At 46.3% G+C, this 9,179-nt stretch overlaps 1 long non-coding RNA gene across 2 annotated transcripts; it reads right to left on the bottom strand.

The window, feature by feature from the left end:
• Window positions 1-366: 366 nt before the first annotated feature.
• LOC136494909 (uncharacterized) lies at window positions 367-2,139 on the bottom strand. 2 transcript variants are annotated; one of them, XR_010768745.1, is made up of 3 exons: window positions 1,872-2,139; window positions 1,033-1,119; window positions 367-568 (listed from the first exon to the last, which is right to left on the bottom strand). It is a non-coding gene; the product is annotated as an uncharacterized lncRNA (long non-coding RNA). The 2 variants fall into 2 exon arrangements; XR_010768744.1 differs by having other exon boundaries at window positions 367-546.
• Between the last annotated feature and the right edge of the window lie 7,040 nt (window positions 2,140-9,179).

The following is a 9,179-nucleotide window of genomic DNA, read 5'->3' as shown; positions in this document are numbered from 1 at the left end:
TTTTAAGGGCCCTCCGACGATCTCGTCGTAACGGCCCTCTTAATCATGTATAAAATCTTATAATATATAGGCGCTAATTTTACTTACAAAACGAAAGCAAATTCAATAACATATTTTTAATTTAACATGTCTGATAATTATCGAGGAATAATATAGATTAAGGAATATATTTGTAGATGTATGATAATTATCGAGGAATGATGTAGATTAAAAAAACTAGTATAATGCCCGTGCTAACGCCACGGCGGCTTTTAGGGATGCACATGAACAACAAAACAACTATGTTTCTTAAAAATAAGTAAATAGTGAGATTAAGATTCACGCCAAAAGAGATTCATGATGAGTTATCATAGTGTTGAGTCGATTGCAATTCTGCTTAAAGAGCAACATTTCAAATAAATAACATCACAACTATTATATCTTTGAAGCCACCTAAATCCTCACGCCTAATAAGTTCTTGTATATCTTCAGGAATGTTGTCTTAGATTCGTTGTCGTTGTACTTCAGCATCTCTACCAAGAATTTGGTCCTCAGTGCATTCCCATCCTTTACAAATTATTACACTTCACTGTCATAAAATAACAATTATAGTAGTAGCTTTTAGCCTATTCTGACAAGATTTCTCGAGAGAAAGAAGCTTATACAGCAAATGGCAAGCCAAATTCAATGCTTAATGTTGTATTCTTCGTATCAGTGTCACCAACTAAACAGCTACCCCAATCTCCATGAAATGAATATGTTTGACAGCGAGGCCACTATATATACCACGAAATATTAAATATTTTCATGCTAGTTAGAGGGTAACACTCTTGATGAGCATAATTTCATTGGCTGCTGAATGGAAACGTGATCTGAATATTCTAGACACTGAGGCCACTAAAAAGAAAGAAGCAACAGTGAGGCCACATAAAAGATTAGACTCTTAACAGTAATATTGCCAATCCACAAGGAAGCAATCTTACCACTGGGGGTGGGCTCAATTGCCATCTCCCAAATAACAACAATACCATCCGAATACACAATAAAGTTTACCTCTCCTTTGCTAGAACCAAATCTTCCAAGCCATGGTAGAACCATCAGCACTTCCTGAGAGTAGATAGTGTGTCTCCCGGCCACGAACTGCAAACCATGAATGAAAAACAGTCGACAAAGTGCAGCAATATGCCTCACAAAGGAGAAAAGAAACCAGCCTTCAGGATCAGACATATCTAATTTGGGATAAAAAAAGTCAAACGTCTTGTAATTTGGGATGAAGGAAGTATTACAATACAATAAAATATATGACTCAAAATATATGAAATCAATTTCCATGATTCACTGTAACCATCCGACAAAATAGCCAGGAATACAACACAACCAGTCCTAAACTCTAAAATCCGACAAGTATAAATTTGATCACAATCCGACAAAATAGCCTGGAATCCAACACAACCAAGAGTAGCACACTTTATTTATTGTTGTGCTGAAACTCATAACACCTGCTGCTCGGCTCTACTTGCTTGCACAACTAAAAAAATTGTTTTTTTCAATTTCAAATAATTAGGCTTGAACAACTGAAATAATAAAAATAAACTTTGATAAATAAGCATGGATGTTAGCGAAGACACTTTATCCATGTGCTCTCCAGATTCAGGGAAGTTTTGTAGTTTTTGTGCTGTTCCAACCTAGCTATAGAGGGGTAGAGAAACAGAAATACAACAAATACAGGGAAAATCGAGTTCATACAAAACAGGTGGAATACTACAAACACAGATGATGGAGGCAAAACAGGCTGTAAGCAGCTGTACAGTAGCTTTCTTTGACCAAATACTCTTGAGAAATATAATTACAAATATAAAAACAAATGATAATAATAGGGAGAGTGAACATACATTCTCTACAACACTTATAAGAAGAGGAGGCCTCTTTGGAAGTTGAGACCGTGATTGATCAAGATCACGAAAGCATCCAGTTCATCTGATGTCCCAGAAACGTATTTCCATGTCACAGCCACCTTTCATGAAAATCCACTCATGCGGAGACAAGAAGGTGCCATACAAGAAAAACAATCATATTTTTATCACTGCATTAGCTCAAAGAAACTAACCACGATCGAAGCTGACAGGACAACATAAAGGCTCTAGAAGCAATGTCACACAGACGGACCTGAACATTTGCGCTCCCAGTGACGATGAGCATGTGCATTGTCGCGATTGGAGACATGGCTTCAGTCTACACTTTTCCAGGCATCTTAAATTCCATGGCGAACTGAGAAAGCAGAACAGTGGAAGAACATGCGGGATCACGAAACGGGGGAAGGAAACAGAGAGACTGGTAACTGAAAAATTCCTAACAACTCCGCAGAAGCGAAATCTACCACGACAGCAAGAACCGAATCTCAGGTCCGTTCTTTCCTCAACCCAATTTTTTCAACGCGCCACAGCTTTAGAGCGATCAGAGTCCCCAAATCCACATCGAAATCAGAAACGCACAAAGAATCTGCAAAGGTGGCCGCGAGAGCAGAATGCGACAGCAAAGAGTAAACCTGCTCCTGGAGTGTGCTCCTGGACCATGCGCTTATCAACTCTGAAAAGCATGAGAGAGGCCACCAAAACTCTATTCTTTTTAATATATACACAAATTGATCTAGTGAAAAAAGAAACTGCATCAAAAAAAAATTCATACTCCTATATCAATTTATACCATGCCCACTACTCGATTCAATTTCACGCATCATTAGTTGTTCTTCAATCACATATTTCACAAAAAGAAATGAAAAGAAATAGAAATAAAGGCGACACCTGGAGATGCTCCAAGCCAAAAAGCGGTGATGAATACACGCTGGTACTGGTAGGCTTGTATTCATAGGAATACAATAATAAAAAAAAACACCCGAGAATATTGGGAAAAGAATTGTTTTAAATCAGCAGCACAGCTGGCTTGATTAATCAAAGCAATGCTGAAAGGGACCATGTTCGTCTCCGGGTACGGCTCCGGGCACAGGTACCGAGGCGCGCTAGATCGTTTCAGAACGCCGCACGAGCACGCGGCAACTTTCGCGGTAATTCGAGAGAAGGCGCAGCGTGGGGGAGCGAAAGAGATTACACGATGGAGCGGAGGTTGAGGGACTTGAGGAACCGGAAGTTGGAGGTATCTGGGAAGCTAGAGCGGAAGATGCCGTTGTCGACCATGGCGAAGTTGAGCGGGCTTCTCGTGCTTCCACAGGTCCAGGCCGCTCATCTCCATGGCTGCGCCTCGTCTTCCGCCGCCATGGGGAGGATTGACTCACTCGACCGGGAATCCGGGATGTGTCGTGGATGTCGGGAGTGTGGAGGCCGAACCGCCGAAGGGAGGGGCGTGATCGCCTTGCTCGGAGTCGGCGTTCGGTCGCTGAGATCGGGGGTGGGAGATCCGAAGAATATGGGCCGTCGGATGCGGCTGAGTAAGGAGAGAGAATGGTGCGTACGTTTTTAATGTTATTTTTTTTGTGTACGTTTTGTGAGGTGGATGTAGTTTAGGTCGTGAATGTAGAGGTGGGATTTGGTTGGTGACTGTAGGATAATTTAAAGTGGTGTATTATAGGGGTTGAGATAATATATTCGTTTTTTTTTTCACCTATGACAAATATTTCTTAGGTAACATTATAAAATTCTAACATATAAATTAGAAAAAAATATGACTATATGGGTACAAAGTACTAGAAGTCTAGAATACTATACAAATAATTAATTTGAATTAAAAAGAAAAAAGAAAAAAAATACCTTGGGCCTACACAACTAATCGGTGATCGCAATTCATAAGAAGCAAAGAATCAAGATGTCGTCGTCGTGGAGCCATGCCTGGTCGTCGTCGTGGAGCCATGCCTGGTTGCCGTCCTCGTGCGCCGTGTCCGTGTTTTCGGTAGTCTAGCTCTTCGCGGCGGCGCGGCTCGCCAGCTCCACGCGTGTAAGGCACGTCCCGAACTCACGATCAGAGTGTGTTGTGTGCAGCGTGACTCCTCGCCTCCTCTCTACCCGAGGGTCGTGGGGAAAGAAAACTAGGAAATAAATGTCAATGTTGTCTTTTTGGACCGCCTAGCCAGTTCTATGTCTCTCTTTTTATTAGTTTGCTAATGCCTAATGGACTATAGGACCTAGGAGTTTGTATACCTGGGCTTGGGCCCTCGGCCGTCGCACCTGGTGCCCTACCCTCAGGGCCGGCACTGGATAGGACGAACAATCCTAGGGACTGACACTGACCTGCTCAGGGCGGAGCTCACCCGCATGGTTCGCGGCGGCCAGGGCGGAGCGACGGAGGTCGCCTAAGCGGTTCACGGCAGCCAGGGCGGAGCTCGCCCGTGCGCAACCCGTGGTGCGATGGAGCTGGCCCGCGCGTCTCGCGGCGGTAGGGCGGAGGTCGTCGCGCGCAGCCTACAGCGCGGCTCGCGGCGCGGCGGAGGTTGCCGCGCGATCCCATGGCGTGGCGGAGCTCGACCGCGCTTCTCGCGGCGGCCGAGCCGTGCAACATCCTGCCACGCGCGCGAATACCAGATTCCGCGTGTGCCCACGCGGGATCCGCATCATTCGTCGAGTTGAGAAGACGACTCCTACAACGCTGCTTCATCCGGCAATTCGGTCTTGGAGCACGGGCCCTCGCCGTCGCCTCGCGAGGCGACGGGGCAGCCGTCTCCAAGTGAAACGAGGGTGTTTTCGCAAAAACGGTGACGAAGGGATGGAGGAAGAGAGGGCGTTGTACGTGCCCTAAATGGCGAACGCCCCCTAAATTAAATATAGCGAATGATTTTCGGACAGGCTACCTTTCCTTTTCTAGAAAAAAAAAATTCCGCTTGCATCCTTTTCAGGTTGGAACCACGCGCGCAGCAGCCATTCTCCTCTCAAGGCGCGCTTTCCCAAGCTGTTGACATCATTAAAAAAAAGAAAATATTTATTTCAAAATACTATCACTTCCGAATGTTGTATCCGTTTTTAATTCCGTTTGCACCATTGTATTCTACGCGATGAGGTGAATAAAACTATACCCCACTTACATATGTTTCGAAGATTTTTTTTTCTAGTAGCAATTTGTGTGTACTAACGCATAACGTATAACGTATAACGTATAACATATGATTTATGCCAAAAACTTGTAAATATAAAAGTTATGAAAACACAACTTATATATAAAAAGTTATTTTAAAAATTTATGTACTTAAGTTATTCTATACAACTTGCCAACGCTGCCCAATCAAAGTTAAGATAAAAACTTGTGTTAATAAGTTCTGCTCTGTAAAATTTTATATTGTAAAAGTTGTGACATAAAAGTTATGGTAATATGTTATGCATGCAAGTTATGTGTATAGCTTGGTAACTTTCCAAAAAAAAAGTTAATTGTATAACTTAATTGTATAATTAAAAAAAAATATATATATATATATATATATATATATATATATATATAACTTAATGAATGACTAAGATGTAAAGTTGAACGTATAAGTTATATTCACTAACTTAGTTGTACAAATTAATATCATAACATAATAGTAGAAATATAAAACTATGTATATAACTTATAAATATGTAACAAAAAAAAGAGAAAAAGTGGTAGAAAGAAAAAAAGAAAGAAAAAATAAACGTTCGTACAGGTGCAGCCAATAGCCAATGCCATGGGACAAATCTGACCAATGTACGGAATATATCTACGTACCACGAAAAAGGAGGAAAATATTTAAGAACGAAGTGGAACCTATAAAGAAAAGGAAACGGCACAGAATAATTAAAGAAAAAGGAACGGAGGGATCCGTGCGTGGAACGCGTCGTTCGCTGGGGAGAAATACACTGAACCACCGCTCAACTGGATTTGGGGTCTTTCCACCATCCTTCCTACCTCCTCCAGGTCTCACACAAGGAAAATCGGTAACACCGGACCCTGCATCGCGAATATAAAAATAATACTCGAAGGAGCAACCGGAAAGAGAAGATATTTCTTTCCCATATATAAAGCCAGGAGCTCTGTTTGTACTGGTACACGTCATGACTGGATGGGCACTAGACGCGAGTTGTTTTAAAACACACATCATGCATGAGTTTGGGTACACCGTGGACACGAGTCAATACGTCTCCTTGAAATCAGACTCCATACGAATCGTCACTAGACGCAAATTATTCTAACTCGTATGGGTCCAGGTCAATGTGACATATAAATTTAAACGGTGTGGCCCAATACGTTTTGAAATTGGACTCTATCGATTACCACTGAATGCGAGTTGTTCTAAATCCTATAGCCTGAATCATGACCGAATCACATATAAGACACTGGAGTGCATGAGTGCACTTTGAAAAGTAAAAAATAATATAAAAGAAGATGTCGGTGCAGAAAGTGACTAACACGTAAATATTTATAGTTTTGTCGTACGTTGTGATCGGAGGTGGCCTAGCACTCAATAACTCAGGGTTTATACTGGTTCAGGCAACGTGCCCTAAGTCCAGTTTGAGTCGGTCGGTGACTTTATTCCTAAGCCCAGGTGCTCGAAGTTTGCAGTGGGGTTACAAACGAGAAGGAGAGAGATGGAGGGTACAAGAGGTCCGGTCGGACTCTGGTCAGAAGAGCCGAGAGTGACGGGTGCCCCGCTATGCGCTAAGTGTTTGAGCGTGTGCTCGTAGTTTGAACATGGAGGTTCTATTGTATTGGACTAGTGAACTGATTAATCGAATCAATCTACCTGTTGGGAGAGAGCGCATCCCCTTTTATAGATGAAAGAGATGGCCTTACAAGCGAGAGGGAGAGAGTACATATGCTACTAAGCCTTGTTGCCCACACCAGTGGGTATAGGATGCTGGTAGGCGCCCACAATACTGTTGAATGTTAGATGCACGTGGGAGGTTGTGTTGTCTTCTTCGGGTATGGCAGACGTTGGCGCCTGCCACACTGTTGATACATGGAGGCATGCAAGGGGTTTTACCATGTTCGTCTCGTACGGTAAATGTCGGCGCCCACAACACTGTCGATGCCCAGAGGCATGTGGGAGAGCCTTACCGTATGGGAGTTAATGGCGCCCACAATACTATAGGGGAAAAGGTAGGCACCTACAACACTGCTTGGATTCTGTCGTGCCAGGAGGTCGCAGAGTATTGTTTCTACAGGTGTACAGGGTACGGTCCCCGGTATTTTCGGTTTGACTTTAGCGCCCTGCCTTACTTTCTCCGTCCGTTTCCTGGTCCTTACCGAGCGGGCGTCCCCGGTCGGTTGGTCCCAATCGGCTCTGATCACACCAGTCGGAGATTAGCAGTGAGCAGAGGTTTGGCGCATCCCTGGTCGGAGATGCGGGTCGGAGTTGAAAGCGGTGTCTGGCCAGGCCTTCCGGTCAGAGAGGCCGTCCGGAGGCGAGCTGGAGACTGAAGCGAGCGCTCCGGTCAGAGAGGCAGATCGGAGTCGGAAATGGGTGCCATTCTTCCTCGGCCAGGCCTTCCGATCAGAGATTGGATCGCCCCTCTAGCCTGTCGTTTAGGTACTTGGGCCGGCCCATAAGTTGCGCGTTATCTGCTTGGGCCAAGCCTTTGTTGGGAAGCCGGTCTGCGAGGGACCCTGGGTTTATGAACCCGACAGGAGCCCCCGAGCCCCGGGCGATTCGGGTAGAATCGTCTAGGGGATTTTTGTCTTGACGGCGGGTGCGCGCGAGCGCACCCACGGGTGTAGCCCCCGGGCGATTCAGGCAGAATCATCTAGGGGGTTTTGCCAGCGGAGAAAGTTTCCGTTTCGTCAGCGGGTGCGCACGAGCGCACCCGCGGGTATAGCCCCGAGCGATTCAGGCAGAATCGTCTGGGGGGGTTTCAGCGAGCGTGTGTGCGTGTGTTTTAGTCGAGATAGAGTAGTGAACCAAGGCATTGTTTCGTAGCTGAGGCGGTTTGGTTTTAGGGTAGTTGGAGTCGTGGATCCTGGCATCGGTGTGCGCCGTAGGATCGGGCGAGTTAGAGTCGTGGATCTTGGCGTCGGTGCGCGCCGTTGGATCAAGGCAGTTAGTTTAGGGATTGGGCGAGACGGAGCTCGTTGATCCTGATGGGCCGAGTTCAGGGTCGTAGACCCAGGCGTTTTGGTGTGCAATCAAGGCGTGGCCGAGGGATGGGGCGAGTTCGGGGTCGTAGACCTAGGTGTTGGTGTGCAGTCAAAGCGTAGCCGAGGGATGGGGCGAGTTTGGGGTCGTAGACCCAGGTGTTGGTGTGCAGTTGAAGCATAGCCGAGGGATGGGGCGAGTTCGGATTCATAGACCTAGGTGTTTTAGGTGTTCTTGAGCCCCTGAGCCTCGTTGGGCTTTTGTAGGGGTCGGTTTGAGTTGTGTGCCTTACCCCATCCTCGGTTTATCACAACCGGAGGGGCTGAGCTTTGTCGCTTGCCTTGATCGCTCGGTCTTGAGTGAGGCGCTCGGTGAGCTCGCTAATGGGTATGATCGAGTGGAATCTGGGTCCGTCGTTCATGATGGGGTCAACATAGCCCTCTTGTGACATTCCACTGCTCCTTTACCTGCAACCCGGCAGATGCCTAGGTCGTTCCAGAGACTAACCCGGGTGGCCCGCTAGCCTCCCCTTCGACGGAGATTCTATGGGTTTGGCAGAGGCTTAGGATCGAACGAGAAGGTAGAGATGACCCTGTTCGCTTCGGGGCACACCGGGCTAGGGCCGCACGGGGCTCATCTGTGTTTTCTCCCCTGGCTCTGTTTGACGTGAGGCAGCCTCGAGCCCTTCGTGGGCCAGCCTTCGAACCCCGATCGGTCGTTGCTCATGTTGAATGTGGCAACTGCCGCTTTGTGACGCGACACGGAGCGTTGTGATGCATTTCACCACACGTGGGATGCCTTAGTTCCTGAGCCCCTGGGTGATTCAGGGCCAGAATCGTCTAGGGGCATGGGCGTATGGAATGAATGCATTTATGGATGTATGAATGACTATAAAGAAATAGTGAGGGTCGGTAGTGTTACCTTAATGACTCGAGTGACAGGGTTTGAAGAGCTTCAATCAGAAATGTCCGACCGGGACCCATGCTCGTCGTTCGTGATGGAGTTAGCATGGCCTACATGGGGGTGTCCCTTTGCTCCTTACGTGTCTCTCGGTGTTTTCCTGAGCCGTTAGATCAACTTAGGAAGCCCGATGGTCTCTCTTGGTGGAGATCCCGTTGTTTGGGTTTTTTCAAGTCCCGCCTGGGGAGGCGGAGAGCTGCCTACGTGTGGT

This window comes from Miscanthus floridulus, chromosome 11 (assembly GCF_019320115.1).
Source record: "Miscanthus floridulus cultivar M001 chromosome 11, ASM1932011v1, whole genome shotgun sequence".
In the NCBI taxonomy this organism is placed as follows: Eukaryota; Viridiplantae; Streptophyta; class Magnoliopsida; order Poales; family Poaceae; genus Miscanthus; species Miscanthus floridulus.
The sequence above is the reverse complement of the archived record's forward strand: the minus strand, read 5'-3'. Positions and strand labels throughout refer to the sequence as shown.